At 40.4% G+C, this 16,236-nt stretch overlaps 1 pseudogene; it reads right to left on the reverse strand.

Moving 5' to 3' along the window:
- Positions 1-7,724: 7,724 nt before the first annotated feature.
- Positions 7,725-8,212, reverse strand: LOC113914825 (annotated as a pseudogene).
- Between the last annotated feature and the right edge of the window lie 8,024 nt (positions 8,213-16,236).

A 16,236-nucleotide genomic window follows, 5' to 3' on the forward strand; every position in this document is an offset into this window, starting at 1 on the left:
TCTCTGGTTTTTCATTTATTTTAAATTATTATCTTAAATGCAAGGAAATTCTATTTTAAATTAGAACTCATTTTTTTAAAATTACAAAATATGTAGTCATATAGAAAACTTGGGAGGCACAGAGAAACAAAGAACAAAGTAAACACTTATTTCTTTCATCCCTAGAGAGAATCATTATTAATTTTCCCAGTCTTTTTATGCATAAATATACCTTCTTAAGAAATATTCCATATTCGGACTTGTAACCTTTTCCTTGCCTCGGAATTTATAGTGAACATTTTCCCTCTGTCATTAAATATGCTACAACATTTAAATGGCTATATACTGTGTGAATATAAAAGCCAAGGACTTTTTGACTTGCAAATCAGATCTCCAATTACTTTTCATTCTGTTTTGTTGTGTTTTGTGTTTTGGTGGGTGGGTGGGAGGAGGTATGAATTGTTTTTAAGGTATGTTTCTCATATTTGTTTTCCCTAATCATTGTTCACTAGTTTGAAAGATGTGACTCAATCCATTCCTTGCGCATGACAATGACAGGATTTAGTAGCACAACCCTCTTAGGGAATTCATTGCCTGCCAAGACCTGGAACCGAAAGATTTACTGATGCTAGAGAATTTGCTATCAACAGGAGTCACATGAAAGGCATAGAGTTACTGTCTGTCTTTCAGCTATTCTGTGCCAGAGTGCCTGCCTTCCACTCTGCACCAGCCACCTCCAATTGCCTGAAATATGCAAACCAGCGAGTGACAAATGCTTTTTGGAAAGGTACAATTGCATTCAGATTGAAAATGGAGGAAGTTGATCAAAGAAGAAAGAAAGAAAGGCATTAAAAATTAATCATCCCAGGGCCATAAAGTCAGCTGTAAACCCTTAGCAATAAAAAATTAAATGAAGAAGTTAATGTTTTAAGCAGAGATTTACATTTTCCAGGGGGGATCTTGACAGCTACAACCGATCGGGGAGCTGGCAAGATTTACAGGGGAAGCCCAAGCGTCTTGTCCCACCAGAAGCTCCAGAATGCATAAAACAGCCATCAAATAAAACATGATTTATATTATTTAGTATCATTGTGAAAAACCTTGGCCGTAAAAGGAAATGGCACTTTTGACCCACCGAGAATATTGTTCTAATCAGGACAGATTAAAGTGGTAAAAAGTGCAGGAATGCTAAAAAAACACATCACTGCTGTGGAAGGCCCAGAGGAAATATTACAGAAATATACTGTATTTCTCCAAGTAATAATATTTATCTATCTGTCTTTCTAGTTCAGATACCAAAGCCTAAGCCTATACCTGGAATCACGCATTTATTGGCAGGTGTCCCGGGGTGGGCTCAATGAATGGTCAGGTCTTCGGACTCCAAATGGAAAGTTGTACCAGACTGATTACAGTTTCTGAGCAAAGTTGGCACATATTTTAGGATTTTCCTGACATAGCTAAAAATTGGGCCTGGACTGATCTAGGTATAAAGACATTATAACATGGTGGTGAAGAGAACTGGTTTTGACAGCAAAGAGATCCCTCCTTGACTATTGGCTGTGCCACTTGCAGCGAAACCTTGGGGAAATTGCTTCTCTTCTGTGAGCCTTCGTTTCTCCATCTCTAAAATGGGCATGGAAATAATGGTATGCACTTCACAGGGTGGTGGTTACGAGAATTAATTTAGGTATTAGATAATTAAGCATTTAGCACAGGTCGGGGTACTTAGTAAACCGTCAGTAAATGGCAGCTTCTTATACTGTTTTCCTGCTAGATCATCACGTGGAGGTCAGAAAGATGTGTGGGAATGACTGGAAGACAGCGTGGATGGAACTCCCGCTGAGTGCTGTCTTACCGTGTGTAGGTATTCTGGTCTCTTCCTGTAGATTCCCAAAGATTTTAGGGGTCTCTTCATGGCATTTTTGGTTCCTTGTTGCCCAGCATAGGGGGTCTGTTGGTGTGGGGTGTGATGTTATGATGTCTACACCTTCCAACTTGGCTCCAGGTCCTGACCAGCTGTAGGGGACAAAGTACTCACCAGGATAATCTGAGAAGGGCCCTCTTCCAGCTCAACTTCCGTGGGTTTACCCACAGAAATATGTTATTAATGCTTAGCAACACGAGGAGGGAATGTTCCAACTGTTGAGAGGAATTAACACTTATTTAGCTATTTTTTCAAGCTCATTAAAGTTTATGGTGCCCTTGTTCAGCACCGATGCTGTTTCTGTGCTGCACTGTCAGTCTTCAGTTCCAAGAAGTGGGGATGTGGAAGGGTGTGGACTTCCGATTATTGGTACTTCAGATGAGAATAATAAAGCAACCTTTTGCAATTATTATCGTCTTTTAATTCCCAGTGTTCTTTCAAATGAATTAAGTCCTATTGCTTTTTCTATGGGAAGCTGGCGCGTGGCACAGGCATGAGATTTGCCCTGTGCCTGCGTTCTTCCCTCCGTCTTTCTGACTTTAGTATCGTTCTCATCCTCTCAGTTACCCAAACCAGAACCCCAACTCGCATTCCATACTCTTCCTGCAAACACATGGTCAGCTAATCCTATCAATTCTGGCTTCTGAAATACATCTACCTTCCCTTACTGCTCCTGCTGCCTTAGTTCAGGTGACTGGCATCTGGTGCTGCATTTTAACTGCCTCTGTGCTGGTCTCCCTTTGTTTAGTCTTGACCCCCTCTAGCCAGTCATTTCCAAGACAGTCACAATCTTCTTTCTAAAAGGCAAATGTGATTGTGTCACTTTGCTTAAAAACCAGTCCGTGAGTCCAGTTAGGCACCTGTTTGGTGTCCTTCCCACCCCTTCCATCTTTCTTGTCACCGGCCTGTGCGAGAATCATACAGAAGTACATGTAGCTCTCCAGTCGATGAGACTTTTTCATGCCTTCTTCCCTCTACCTGAAATTTGCCCCTTCCAGCTCTCTTCTGTTGAGACCTCATGGAGGTAGCTCATATGATACTTTTCCTAGGACCCATTTAGTGACTTTATCCTATCCTGCCACCTTTCCCCTCATCATCACTCATTCTGTGTTTCTAAAATAATATGTTCTGAGATTATAGCACTTATGGACTGCACTGTGCTGATTACAAGCTTATTTATCCCACTGTACTCTGGACCCCTTGCACATAAGAATGGTGTCTCTTTCCATTTGTTGCTAGGGACTTAGACGTTGCATGTAGTAGATGCTAAATGATAATGGTTGAATTGTCGGATGGATGGATGGCTAAGTGAATGGGTCCCCCTGTTAATCTTCTGATTCCCTGCTGCCCTGCACTCTCTGGAATCCTCCACTGCAATCTCAAATCTGGGCCTGTTTTCAAAGACTGCCCCCTTATCATTCAAAAACTTTTTCCTCCCTCATGAAAATCCCCCCTTTTTTCTCTGTACTGATTTTAGTAGCTGTTAAGAGAAAGACATTTGAATGTAAACCATTTTATTCTAAATTGTGAATGACTCACTATATCCACATTTTCTATTTTTAAAATTAATTCTTATCCCTACTTTCAGTTTTTTCCCGCTTTCATTTCTAAAAAGAAGGTATAAATTCCTAGGTGAGGGATTTCAACAAAGATCACTAGGCCAAAGGGTATCGCTTTGCTCTTTCAAGTTACCCTTTTACTCTGAGTACATAGGCCGGCCTGGTTTCACAAAAGAGCTTCCCTTTTATAAAATCAAGAGATAATCTTGTTATTATAACAACAATAATACCCTCTCACGAGTGCTTGCTATGGATTGTCTACTATGTTAAATCCTTTCTATATATAATCTCATTTAGTCCTCAGCTATGGCCCTGAAAGATAGGCCTCATTTTCCCCAAATTGTAGTTGAGGAAACAGAGATATGGAGAAGTGGGGAAGTGGAGTGACTTGCCTCCAGTCACACAATTAGTAAGTGGAAAGCTGGGATTTGAACCTAAGCTTCCCAAAGCCACTCAGCTTCCACTGAGTGCCTCCACTGAGCCTCCACGCCTGTCAAGTATAGTGACTTCTCAGAGAAACAGATTCAAACAGATTCAAGCCAACAGATTCAGGAAGTGGGGACTCGAGGAAGAGATGGGGACGATCATCAGTTCTAGATGGAATGATAATAATGATCAATAGTGATGAACATTTCTGGCATACCAGGCACTGTTCAAAAAAAAAAAAAAAAACCAAAAAACTCTTCAAGTAAAACATGAAGAAAATGGAACTAGAAAAATTAAACTCTGAAAGTAACTTGCTCAGGTTGTTCAGTTAATAAATAATGAAGAGGGGATTTAATAAGAGTTCCAACAATGAACACTCTTATTTTATCAGTTTGATTGAAAAAAAAAAAAACCCTGAGGCTCAGTGTAGTGTTCATTTTAATAAGGGCCTTGATATTTATATATTTTGTCTCTATTATTACAACCACCAGCCTAAGAAGTCTGCAGTTTCGAGGATATTTTTACTTTGGGCTATGCGGTCTACATTGCTATTCCCCTGATCTTTCAGAGGCGTTTATATTTTTTTTTAGAAGAGAAATTCTAAGTGCTAATTCAACAGATTGCCTGTAAGTGAGACACTGGGACCTGTTGATGTGCATTTGTTCCAGTTCTCTAAACATCCTTTTATTGGTCTTGATAGACGGCTAATTCCTCACAGGCTCCATTACTTCTAACTCATACAAATATGCCTTTTCTTTCTTTTCAGGGTTGCGATAGCTTTAAGGAATGAGGTCAATATTTCAAAGGCATAATTAATTTAGTATGCCTCCTCTTTCATTAGGAAGCTCATTTTCTCCTGAGCCTGTCTTTCTCAGCATATCTGCAAAGCCCTTCTCTAGTCTCCCTTGACTCCTTCTGTGAGCACTAGCTCACTTTTCTTCCCTCCCTCCCTCCCTCCTTCCTCCCTTCCTTCTTTAGGCTTGTATTCTCATTCCTTAACCTTTTTAACCTGACAAATGGGCATGAATTCTTTCCACAATTTTTATTCTGTCTTCAGTGACAGTTTATTTCTTTGCAGGCAACTGTGGGTCAAAACTCAGTGTGGTTCCAGCTGCCTGGCTGGGTGGGAATGTCCACAGGGTGAGCTGTAGCCCAAGTTACACTTTGGTGGGACAGCAACGTCTACAATAAACACAGGGGAGAAGGGACCTGCTGGCGAGTCGAACAGCTTATTTTTAAAAAACCATAGTTAAAGATTTTTAATGACAATAAAATACGCATGACCTAAGATTTGGCATTTTAACCATTCTTGAGTGTGCATTTCAGTAGTGTTAAGTGCCTTAACTGTTGTGTAAACGATCTCCAGAACTCTTTTCATCTTGTAAAACTGAAACTCTATACCCATGAAACAACAACCCCCATTTCCCCCTTCCCCAGTCCCTGGAAACCACAGGTCTACTTTCTGTCTCTGAGAATTTGACTACTTCAGGTACCTCATATAAGTAGAATTCTACAGTATTTGCCTTTTGTGACTGGTTTATTTTTCTTATCACAATGTCCTCAAGATTCATCCTTGTTGTAATATATGTCCGAATTTCCTCCTTTTTATGATTGAATAATATTCGTGTGTGTGTGTGTGTGTGTGTGTGTGTGTGTGTTTACACTTAGAAGTGTAATTCCTGGATCATATGGTAATTCTGTTTTTAATTTTTTGAGGAATTGCTGTACTGTTTTCCACAGTGATTGCGCCATTTTACATTCCCACCAATGCATAAGAGTTATGCACAAGAGTGATTTCTCCACATCCTCACCAACACTTGTTATTTTGTTTTGTTTTGCTTTTGACAGTAACCATCCTAATGGGTGTGAGGTTGAATAGCTTGCTTTTAAGGAGGTTGGGAGAAATTGAAGTTGAATGTGTTATAAGAATTTCTAAGGTGTCAGCCTGAGGGAGGAAAGGTAGTATATAACACCAAGCAGCAGTTCTTGGCATCAGGTGGGAAAACTGGCCTGGATCAAAGGATTATGATACAGTAGAAGGAGATGAATTCAGGACTCAATATTGAAAGAAGGGGCTGAGAGAAACCTGTGGAAAGGTTGGTCTCACCCAAACACTCTTTAAATTCACAGTGAGCTCTCAATGCCCAGACCCAAAAGACACATGCAGAAATCTAAGTAGGCAGGTCGGGGTTTCAGTGGGGAGGCTGCCACCAGATGGTTCTCACAGACACTGGGGGCTGTGTTCACTTTCTGTTTCAAATTAAGTATTGGAAAACTGAGTTCAGTTAAAATAAGCTAGTTTGGTAGGAGCTGAGTTCTGTTTCTTGAGCCACGGAGAAGTTTCCCCCCTGATATGGGAAGGAGGATCACTGCAGTGTTGGTTCCACTTAAGAAAGCCAAAATTCAGCGTTCCCCTGGTCTCTGGGTCCCACTGACCTACGGATGTGAGAGAAGAGTGGAGTTATGGAAATTTAGTGAGAAAAAGCATATCTCAATAAGAAATGAAAGGTTGAAGGGCGCCTGGGTGGCTCAGTCGTTGAGTGTCCGCCTTTGGCTCAGGTCATGATCCCGGGGTCCTGGGATCGAGCCCCACATCGGGCTCCTTGCTCGGCAGGGAGCCTGCTTCTCCCTCTCCCACTCTCCCTGCTTGTGTTCCTTCTCTTACTGTGTCTCTCTCTGTCAAATAAATAAATAAAATCTTTAAAAAAAAAAAAGAAATGAAAGGTTGACAGGACTGATTGAATGAATGGCACAGGATTGATCTCACTGGATCAAAGTACAATGGATAGCCAGTTCCTTGCTATGTCTTTCTTAAATACATGACTCAGAGGTGACACACAATGTTCTAGCTTGTTAAGGAGGGTTTGAGCAGAGAAAATAGAGTGTGATGATATAGTTTTTCTGATGGGGATGATTTGTAGATCTATGCAGGTCTCTTATCTTCTCCTCCTGACACAATTAGCTCCGCAGAGGCAAAAAGATAATAAATGCCTATTTGAGGTCAGCTAGTCATTTTCTAGGTAATATACATGCGTTAGTGCTCTTAATATGATCCTCAGAACAACTCTGCCAGGACTGTCTTATTATTCCCATTTTATAGATGAAGAATCAGAGGCTCACAAAAGTTCAATAAATTTTTCAAGAATTCAAAGCTAAATGATGAGACCTGGATTTGATTCAAGGGTTATATTGGCAGTCTTATGCCAAAGCCAGGGTCCCTTACAGCAAGGCACCACTTCTAAACTATGCTAATTGGAATATACACTGTACATGCAATGTGGGTCACATAGTCTTCTCTTCACTCTGACCTTGACTTATACTTCTTCTCACCCTGACCTTGACTTCTTCACTGTAACATACCTGGTTTTTGCTTCCAACTCCCTTGTCCTTGCTGCAATGACAGCATTTTAATGGAATGACCTTCACTCATGTCATAGGAATGGTCTCTGAGTTGCTACCTCTCATGTTGATAGTTAAACCCTCTTCCCTGCCAAATCCTTGGAGAAACAGCCTCATTAAAACCAGTCTGAGGAATATGACTTATTAACTCTTACTCTATGTAGTTACCCATTTTATTTATTTATTTATTTATTTATTTATTTATTTATTTATTTAGTTAGTTAGTTAGTTACTGTTTAGTTTTTATGTCATAATCATAAACTTAACTCTGTAATCCAGCTAGACTTGAAGGGGAGTAAGAAAAATATGGAACCCATCGAACTGCAGGAGGAGCACAAAGATTATAGGATATTTCAAGCAAATGGAGGTGAAGGGATGCTCTCCTGAGCTACAGAAGGAATGGGCTGATAGTTAAGAGAAAACACAAGTCAAATTTATTAAACTTGTCCACAGTCTGTGATGGTGATCTTCTTGCTGGTCTTGCCATTCCTGGACCCAAAGCACTTCATTGCTTCCACAGTATTGATGCCCTCTTTGACCTTGCCAAAGACCACATGCTTGCCATCCAACTACTCAGTGCACATGAAGAGCTGGGAACTGTTTGTGTTGGGTCCAGCATTTGCCATGGAGAAGATGCCAGGACCCGTGTGCTTCGGGATGAAATTCTCATCATCAGATTTCTCCCCATAGGTAGGCAGACTTGCCACCGGTGCCATGATGGCATGTGAAGTCACCATCATGGCACAAAATTCCCTGAATAATCCAGTGAAAGCAGAACCCTTTGTAACCAAATCCTTTCTCCCCAGTGCTCAGGGCATGAAAGTTTTCTACTGTCTTTGGAACTTTGTCTGTAAACAGCTTGAAGGAGACCCGGCCCAAGGGCTTGCCAACCGCGGCGATCAAAGAACACAGTAGGGTTGACCATGGCTGGGTGGCATGGGCAGCTCTGGAGCAGGCTTGCAAGGCTATAGTTATCCATTTTAGTCCTCATAACAACCTCCAGGGCCAGGCATCACTATCCCCATATTGGGGATGAGGCAATAGAGATGCAGAGGTTAAGAATTTGCCCATGGTTGGGGCGCCTGGATTGTTGAGCATCCAACTCAGTTGGTTGAGTGTCCGACTCTTGATTTCGGCTCAGGTCATGATCTCAGAGTCCTGGGATTGAGCCCCGTATCAGGCTCTGTGCTGAGTGTGCAGCCTGCTTAAGGTTCTCTCTCCCTCTCCCTCTGTCCCTCCCCGTTCTTCCTCTTAAAAAAAAAAAAGAAAAAAGAAAAAAGAAAGAATTTGCCCAAGGTTACTCTACTAGGTGGTGGAGACAGGAACTGAGGCAGGAGTGCCACTCAGTGCCAAATTTTTTGAGCCTGGAGTTTCTATTTTTGCACCATAAAGAGCTTCATTGCCTTTTTAAATTAATGGATCAGTGGAGTGGATTTTTATTCAATAACCTCTTTACTTGATCCCCAGTTTATAGATTAAGCAATTGAGGATAAGAGCAGTCGCATGGAAATGGAGAGGTGGTGCTGGGGTTTGTGTCTAGGTTTAATTGTCTTCAACCTCTGATGTTGCGCCAGGCAGGGAACCTTGGGTCTGAAGTATCTCCATTCAAGGGCTTTTTAAAATACACTAATTACTGAGTTCTCCCATTTAGCCCCGGGGAAACCTCTGGGCAGTTCTAAGTGCTGGTCTTTGGTTCAGACACTCTCCCTCCCCCACTCCATGGTAACTCTCAGCTCTAGAAGAGAAGTTACCATTGGTGATAAGAAGGTGTATGGATTTCATATATTGTAACCTGTGGCAGTATCTAGTAGATATGAACAGGCTTTTGAGTCCAATCTGTGTTTGAAGCCAACTTTCTTGTTCAACCTCATTTGTTAAATGTCTGTCTCATAGTAGTGCTGAGAGGATTGTAAAAAGTAATGTGTGCAAAGTGTGTAGCATGATGTCGGACATGAAGAAAGGGCTCAGTGCACCACAGCTGTGATGAGAACTACCCTTTACTAGACTTGGGCTGAGAGGTGAGCTTTTCCTGAACAGGAGACACTGCACAGCAGGACTAAGTTACACTTAATTCACTGCCACGATGTTTGTCGTCTTTGACCATAAGTGTTTATAAATCCACAAGGGGGCTATGAATACTCATGGGTTTATCTGAAATATCACTGACTCTTCCCAAATGTGTTTCTTTCCCTTGCCCTTTTTGTATTCTCTTTCTTGCCTTTTCCTCTCTCTCTTTCAAAGGATGCACATAATTTTAACTCTCAGGTCAAATAAACCAGATATGGGGAAAGAAGGGGGAGAGAAATGCATTTAACTAGAATGTCAAATAAATGGAAAAGAGCAATGGGGAGATATGATTGACTTCCTTGCTTGCTTTTTTGAACACTGTTTTAAAACATATCTCTATAAAATTTCAAAAACCAAAATCTGGAAATAGGCAAAAAAAAAAAAAAAAAAACCCAAAAAGCAAAAGACAAAAAACCCGCAAACCATGACCTCACCATCCTAGTGCATTTTGACCAACCCCTTTTAGTCTTTTTCCCTACGCACTTATTTGAAATGAGGATGTAAGACGGAGGATAAACATCTTTGTACTTTTTCTTTTAACATGTTGCTATAAAGCCATAAAAAGACATGAATGAAACTTAAACGAATACCTCTAAGTGAAAGAAGCTAGGGGGTAGGGAGAGAGGAATGAGTCCCTGAAGCACAGAAGATTTAGAGGGCAGAGGAATTATTCTGTGTCATATTCTAATGGATACATGACATTACACATTTGTCAAGACCCGTAGAACTGTACTATACCAAGAGTGAACGCTAATGTATACTATGCAATTAAGTTAATATATCAGTATTAATTAGGTCATCAATTGTATCAAATGCACAACACGAAGGCAGATGTTACTAATAGGGGAAACTGTATTTTGAAAGGTGGTATATGGGAATTTTCTGTACCTTCTGCTCAATATTGCTATAAACCTAAAACTGCTCTAAAAGCAAAGTCTATAAAAAATAGATATAGTAGAATTTAAAATTTTGAACATCTGTTGTGTCCTTCAAAATAGTCTCCTCAGATGTTATGTGCATGTTTTAATGATTCTGTCTTTGCTAAAAACATGTTGTAAGTCCTCATCGAAAACTCTCTATAGAGATTAGGTGGGTGAGCAAGATGGAGATACCATTTTTAAAATTACATTTGTGTAATCATCAGAAGATTGGGAGGAAATGAGACCTTTTCTCACTTGACCCACAAATTAGATTTGAAGGTCTCTTCCTTAGAGCAAATGCATCCTGGTGGGAGTATGTGTGTAGCCTCCCAAGAGAGCTCTTTGAAAGAGAATAGTGCTTCTTTGGATCATGAGGTCTTGCATGAGAGATAAAAAAAAATGAAAGAATCCTATTTGTGTCTTGATTTTTTTCTTTCATGGGACAGTGGACATTGGTGACATGTGACTACCAAATCACAGCGGACACAGACCTTTAACCAAATCCTAATTCCACCATTTGCCAATTGTAGAATCCTGGGCAAGTTTGAATCCTCGTTTGTTTTTCCTTAAAATGGGGACTATCATCTTGGACAGTTTATGTGGAATTTAATGGAGAATGCACACCCTGTGCCTGGAATGTCCTACTCTGTACTGTTCAATCATGGTAAAAGTTGTTACCAATAATATTGTTATTGGGCTTAGTCTTTTGGATGTCTGACTTTTTTTTTAAATTTTTTTTTTTAATTTTTATGTTATGTTAGTCACCATACCGTACATCAGTAGTTTTTGATGTAGTGTTCCATGATTCATTGTTTGTGTATGGATGTTTGACTCTTGATTCCAGTTCAGGTCATGGTCTCAGGGTCCTGGGATCAAGCCCTGCGTAGGGGAGTCTGAAGATTCTCTCTCTCCTCTCCCTCTGCCCCTCCCCCTGGTCTCTCTCTGTCTCAGATAAATAAATAAATAAATAAATAAATAAATAAATAATACAAAACTAGAGTTAGATTTATAGAAAGAGAAATACTTTGCACCAGGAAATTTGCATGTCAGTAAGTTTTCACCTAACGTGATAATATCTGTTATCTTTTAAATCTTTCTTTTTTATAGCAGTTAAGGTACAAAATTTATGGCCTACTTTTTAAGAATTTGAGCTTTATATAAGTTTACCTAATGTCACTTTTGCTTACTAGCATTCTGATCTACTTCAAGCGTGAAAGGAGCTTGTATGTTGAAGCCGGTGCATTGAGATTTGCCCATAACCTGCAGCCCATCTTAGCAATGCTGAGATCTGTAACCTGGAACAGCCATGGATGTGTTACATGAATGTGATTTGTCAGCTGTGTCACAGTGAAGGAAAAGATTGAGAATTGCTGTTTTGGCTTAGTCCATGTGCCAGCTTGTTATTCCTGTTACCCTTCAAAGTCAGACTCAGCTGCTACTGCAATTCCTGGGGGCAGCATCTGGAGTCCAGTTTGTTTTTCCCAGAGAGTATAATTTTGCCTTAACATACACATTTTCAAGCAAATGTTAATACGTTGAAGAGGACTGATGAGGTATTCTGCTAACTGCTGAACCCCTTGGTTGATATTTTAGGAATAAATAGAAAAAATATCCAAATAAAACTTAGGAAAGAATGGAAATTAATTTTAGTAACAATATAATGCCAGTTCCAAGCCTAGCTCTCACAACTAACCATCAAGTTAATTTAATTCCTCAAACCCCATTGCTCCAACAAAGTGTTGTTTAAATCAATTCATTCTTTCATTAGGCTGCCTAAGAGCACCGTGGAGTGATGAGAAATTACTGAGATCGCATTCATGTTTCAAAAGCCCCTCAGTTTCACTTCATTTTCCATCCTGACATGGGACTAATGTTCTGCATTTGCATGCTAAAATAGTATTTTTAATTGTAAAAGTGGTGTTGTTAAATTACCTTCAAATGAGTTTATTTTAAACGGTTCATTAAAGTTTTTGAAATCATTCCCTGCATGATTGCATCTCTTCTCCGCTTTGATGTATTACATCTCTCACCGAAAACACTGGTGCTGAGAGAAAAACCTTTTCTTGCAAGACTCACAGCTCCTGATCTGACCGGTTTTGAAGTGAGAGCAGCAAAAGCCTCATGCTATTGCAGAGTGGCTGAGGGCACCGGCTCTGGCACCTCAGCTGAGAGGCTCGGGGAAAGGGGTCAAGGCAGGTGCCTGTGTTCTGCAATAATGAAAGGTCAAAGCCACAGAGGTTTCAAAAGGCTTGTGTCAATTCAGAAGATGAAAAGCAGCTCCCTCTGGATAGCTAGTTTGGTTCTGAGATTTAAATACATCTCACGGATTTCTGCGTGTTCGCTCTCATTTTCACATTTGTCTCCCCCCCGCAACCAGTGCCCCTCCCCACAGCTGCCATTCCACTCCTCCTCTTCATCAGTTCTCCTGTTTCTGTGTCTTCTAGGACAGTTGCCCTTTCTTATCTTAAGCCTCAACAATTACTTTCTCAAAGAAGGCTTCTTTTACAAATAGCGTGATTTTCCTGAGATTGTCATCTGTATGTTTATGAGAGTTCCTTTCTTATATTATTCACTTACAGTAGGTTTAGGGGAATATGAAGTTGCAATGTGTTGACAGAATAGATTTGAGTGATTTTTTTTTTTTTTTTTTTTTAGTTATTGTTATGAAATCCTAATTTCCCATTCAGACCTACCACTTTCTGCAATGGTAGAAGCACCCATCCAAAATCACTGAGCAAAAGGGCGCCTGGGTGGCTCAGTCGATTGAGCCTCCGACTCTTGATTTCGGCTCAGGTCATGATGGTAGGGGCGTGAGATCGGGCCCTTGCATGGGGCTCTGTGCTCAGTGCAGAGTCTACTTGACATTCTCTCTCTCCCTCTGCCCCTCCCCACCATTCTCTCTTTCTCTGTCTCTTTAAAATAAATGAAATCTTGGGGCGCCTGGGTGGCTCAGTCAGGTTAAGTGTCTGCCTTCGGCTCAGGTCTTGATCGCAGGGTCCTGGGATGGAGCCCCACATTGGGCTCCCTGCTCAGCGGGGAGTCTGCTTCTCCCTCTGCCTCTGCCTGCCACTCCCCCGCTTGTGTTCTTGCTCTCTTTCTCTTGCTCACTTAAATAAATAAAATAAAATAAAAAAATAAATAAAATAAAATAATCTTAAAAAAACCATACTGAGCAAGGAGGTTACCCACTGGGGTAGATAATGTGGAGAAAAAGTGTGGAGTGGAGAGCCAGCTGTGTTATATGCTATAGTATGTAATGTCAGCACTTTACAATTTACTGATCAGTGGATGGTCTTGAAGGTATCTCATATCTCATATGAAGGTATCTCGTATTACTTGTTAAATAAAATGCAAACTCTACTTAATGACCCAAACCATCCTAACCTTGAGTAGAAGCAGCATTTCTATTTGGACAGAATTCCAGCTTTCCCCCTTAACATCTGTTACTGAAAATGTCGTCTCTCTGGTGATGTTTAAAACACCACAGTACTATTATGCATTAACAATTTGTTCTAAAACTTTTTAAACAATGATGATAGCCCAATTATCCTATTATCGATTGCTGGAGGCAATGTCAAGAATAGAACTCCTATTTCCTCAAGTAAGCCGCAATTCCTAGATCTTGCCCTTTAATTTTTGGGCTGCATTAACTTTTCCTTGAACTTAACAGCCCTCACAGTGCATCAGCATGCATTTATTGAGCACCTACTCTGTGTAAGACACTGTAATAGGACCCGTGAGGAAAACAAAATAATAAAAATGGAGAGAAAATGAAAGCTAATCATCATTTTCTTCGTGCCAGTTACTGTACTATATATTTTCACCTGCATTATCTCATGACAGCCTTTCAAGATAGATAAGATCGTCCTCATTTTTAAGACAAGGAGGCTGTAGATTCTAATTTTAGCCCTCAAGGGCAATACAATCCAGTGGGGAAATAAGGTACACACAGGTACACACACATAATAGAAAACAATACATAATGCCTATCAAATTAGTATCTCCAATGTAACTACCACAGTTGTTGAAAAGAGAAGTCATAAATTTGGGTTGGGCTAAGCAGGAACATCTTTGATACTCTGGTGGGGAAGGAACTTCATTCACGCTGTAAGCATTTTTGGAGTGCCCACCAAAATACTTTTCAAAGATTTCATAGTCTGAGGGTAGGGACTGATATACAAATAGGAGCATCGGGGTGCCTGGGTGGCTCAGTCGTTAAGCTTCTGCCTTTGGCTCAGGTCATGATCCCACGGTGCTGGGATCAAGCCCTGCGTCCGGCTCCCTGCTCAGCAGGAAGCCTGCTTCTCCCACTCCCCCTGCTTGTGTTCTGTCTCTCTCTGTGTCTCTGAGTCTCAAATAAATAAACACAATCTTTAAAAAAAAAAAAATAGGAGCATCAAGGAGGGAGTGACTATGTGACTTGGTATGGGATTTAAATGAAAGGGGAAATGTAATATATACAAAGTGTTGGCCATAGCTCTTTGAGACTCCTTGGCTGATTTGAGTAGTTTTTACATTTGTCTTCATTTCTAATAGTTCTTTTGTTCACTTCATAAAATTCATGAAAACATAGAAGAGCTTGCATTTTTGATGTTTCTCCTTCCATAAGCTCTTGCTTTTATTCTAACTTTGGATTAAAACAGTCTTTCATTTTCCAGGATTCAGGGTAGTTGGTTTTACAAATTTCAGTTTGGCTAGTGACATCAATATATTTAAGATTTAAAATTCACTTCCACATTGCTTCCCCCACCTGTTTTTTCATGTGAATGTTTTTAGTACTGACAAAAACAGTACAGGCTAAAAATTGATATTTGAGCCTTGACTTAGAAGCTGGTTTGGATGATGAAAACTTGGGATGTTAGTTCAAACTATGGCAGGAGAGGATTTCATTGCTTTATTAGAAGTGAAGTCTTTTGTTGAAACTATTCACTGAAATGGTATAATAAACCAGCCCCAGTTTCCACACAGTCCAGTATTTTGTTGCTGACCAAGGAGTGTATTGAAGAAAATCTTATCTGTTTCCTGTGCCATCAAAGGTTAGGATTTTTCTCTGAATATTTCTAATTTCCTTAAAAACTTGTTGATAGTGTTACCAAATAGAAGTTTAGCCACATCCCTTAGGAAGCTATATTTACGTTACATGGCACAAGGAACTTTGTAGATGTAATTAGGATTACTAGTCCTCTGACCTTAAAATAGCAATTTATCTTGGATTATCCTGGTGAGCCAAATGAAATCACATGAGACCTTGGAAAGAAAAATATTTCCTTGGATGGTAGCAGAAGGGGAAGTCAGAGATTTGAAATATGAGAATTCAGGATGCGTTGAACCTGAAGATGCCCACGTGTCAAGGCACTGAAAGGAACTGAAGTCTGTCCAAAACCTGAATGAGCTTCCTTAGAGCCACCAGATTAAGAGTCCAGCTTAGTGGACACTGTGTGTTCAGCCTTGTGAGGTCCTGAGCTGAGGACCCAGCTGAACCACGGTGTCCAGACTTCTGACCCACACAACTCTGAGATAATAAATGGATGTTATTTCTGTTATTTATAATTTACCATTAACTTTATGGTAATTAGTTAATGCAGCAGTAGAAAACTAATATATTCAGCAAGGCCCCAAAGGCATGCATAATCTGGCCATAACCTCTCTCTCTGGCTTCATCTTGCTCTACTTTTCTCACTTCCACACCCACTACTTTTCAACAACGCTGACTGCAGTGTGTTGAATTGTAGCCTCCAAAAAGTATGTTCATGTCCTAGCCACCAGTACCCATGAATATGACCTAATTGGGGAAAAAGGGCTTTACAGATGTGATTAAGGATCTCAAGATGAGGTCATAGTCAACCAGGCAGGCCCCAGATCCAATGACAGATGTCCTAATGAGAGACGGAAGAGAAGACCATGTGAAGATGGGAGCAACAATTGGCATTACATTGTCCCAAGCCAAAGAAACATCTAGAAC

Source organism: Zalophus californianus, chromosome 11 (assembly GCF_009762305.2).
Source record: "Zalophus californianus isolate mZalCal1 chromosome 11, mZalCal1.pri.v2, whole genome shotgun sequence".
Taxonomy (NCBI): domain Eukaryota; kingdom Metazoa; phylum Chordata; class Mammalia; order Carnivora; family Otariidae; genus Zalophus; species Zalophus californianus.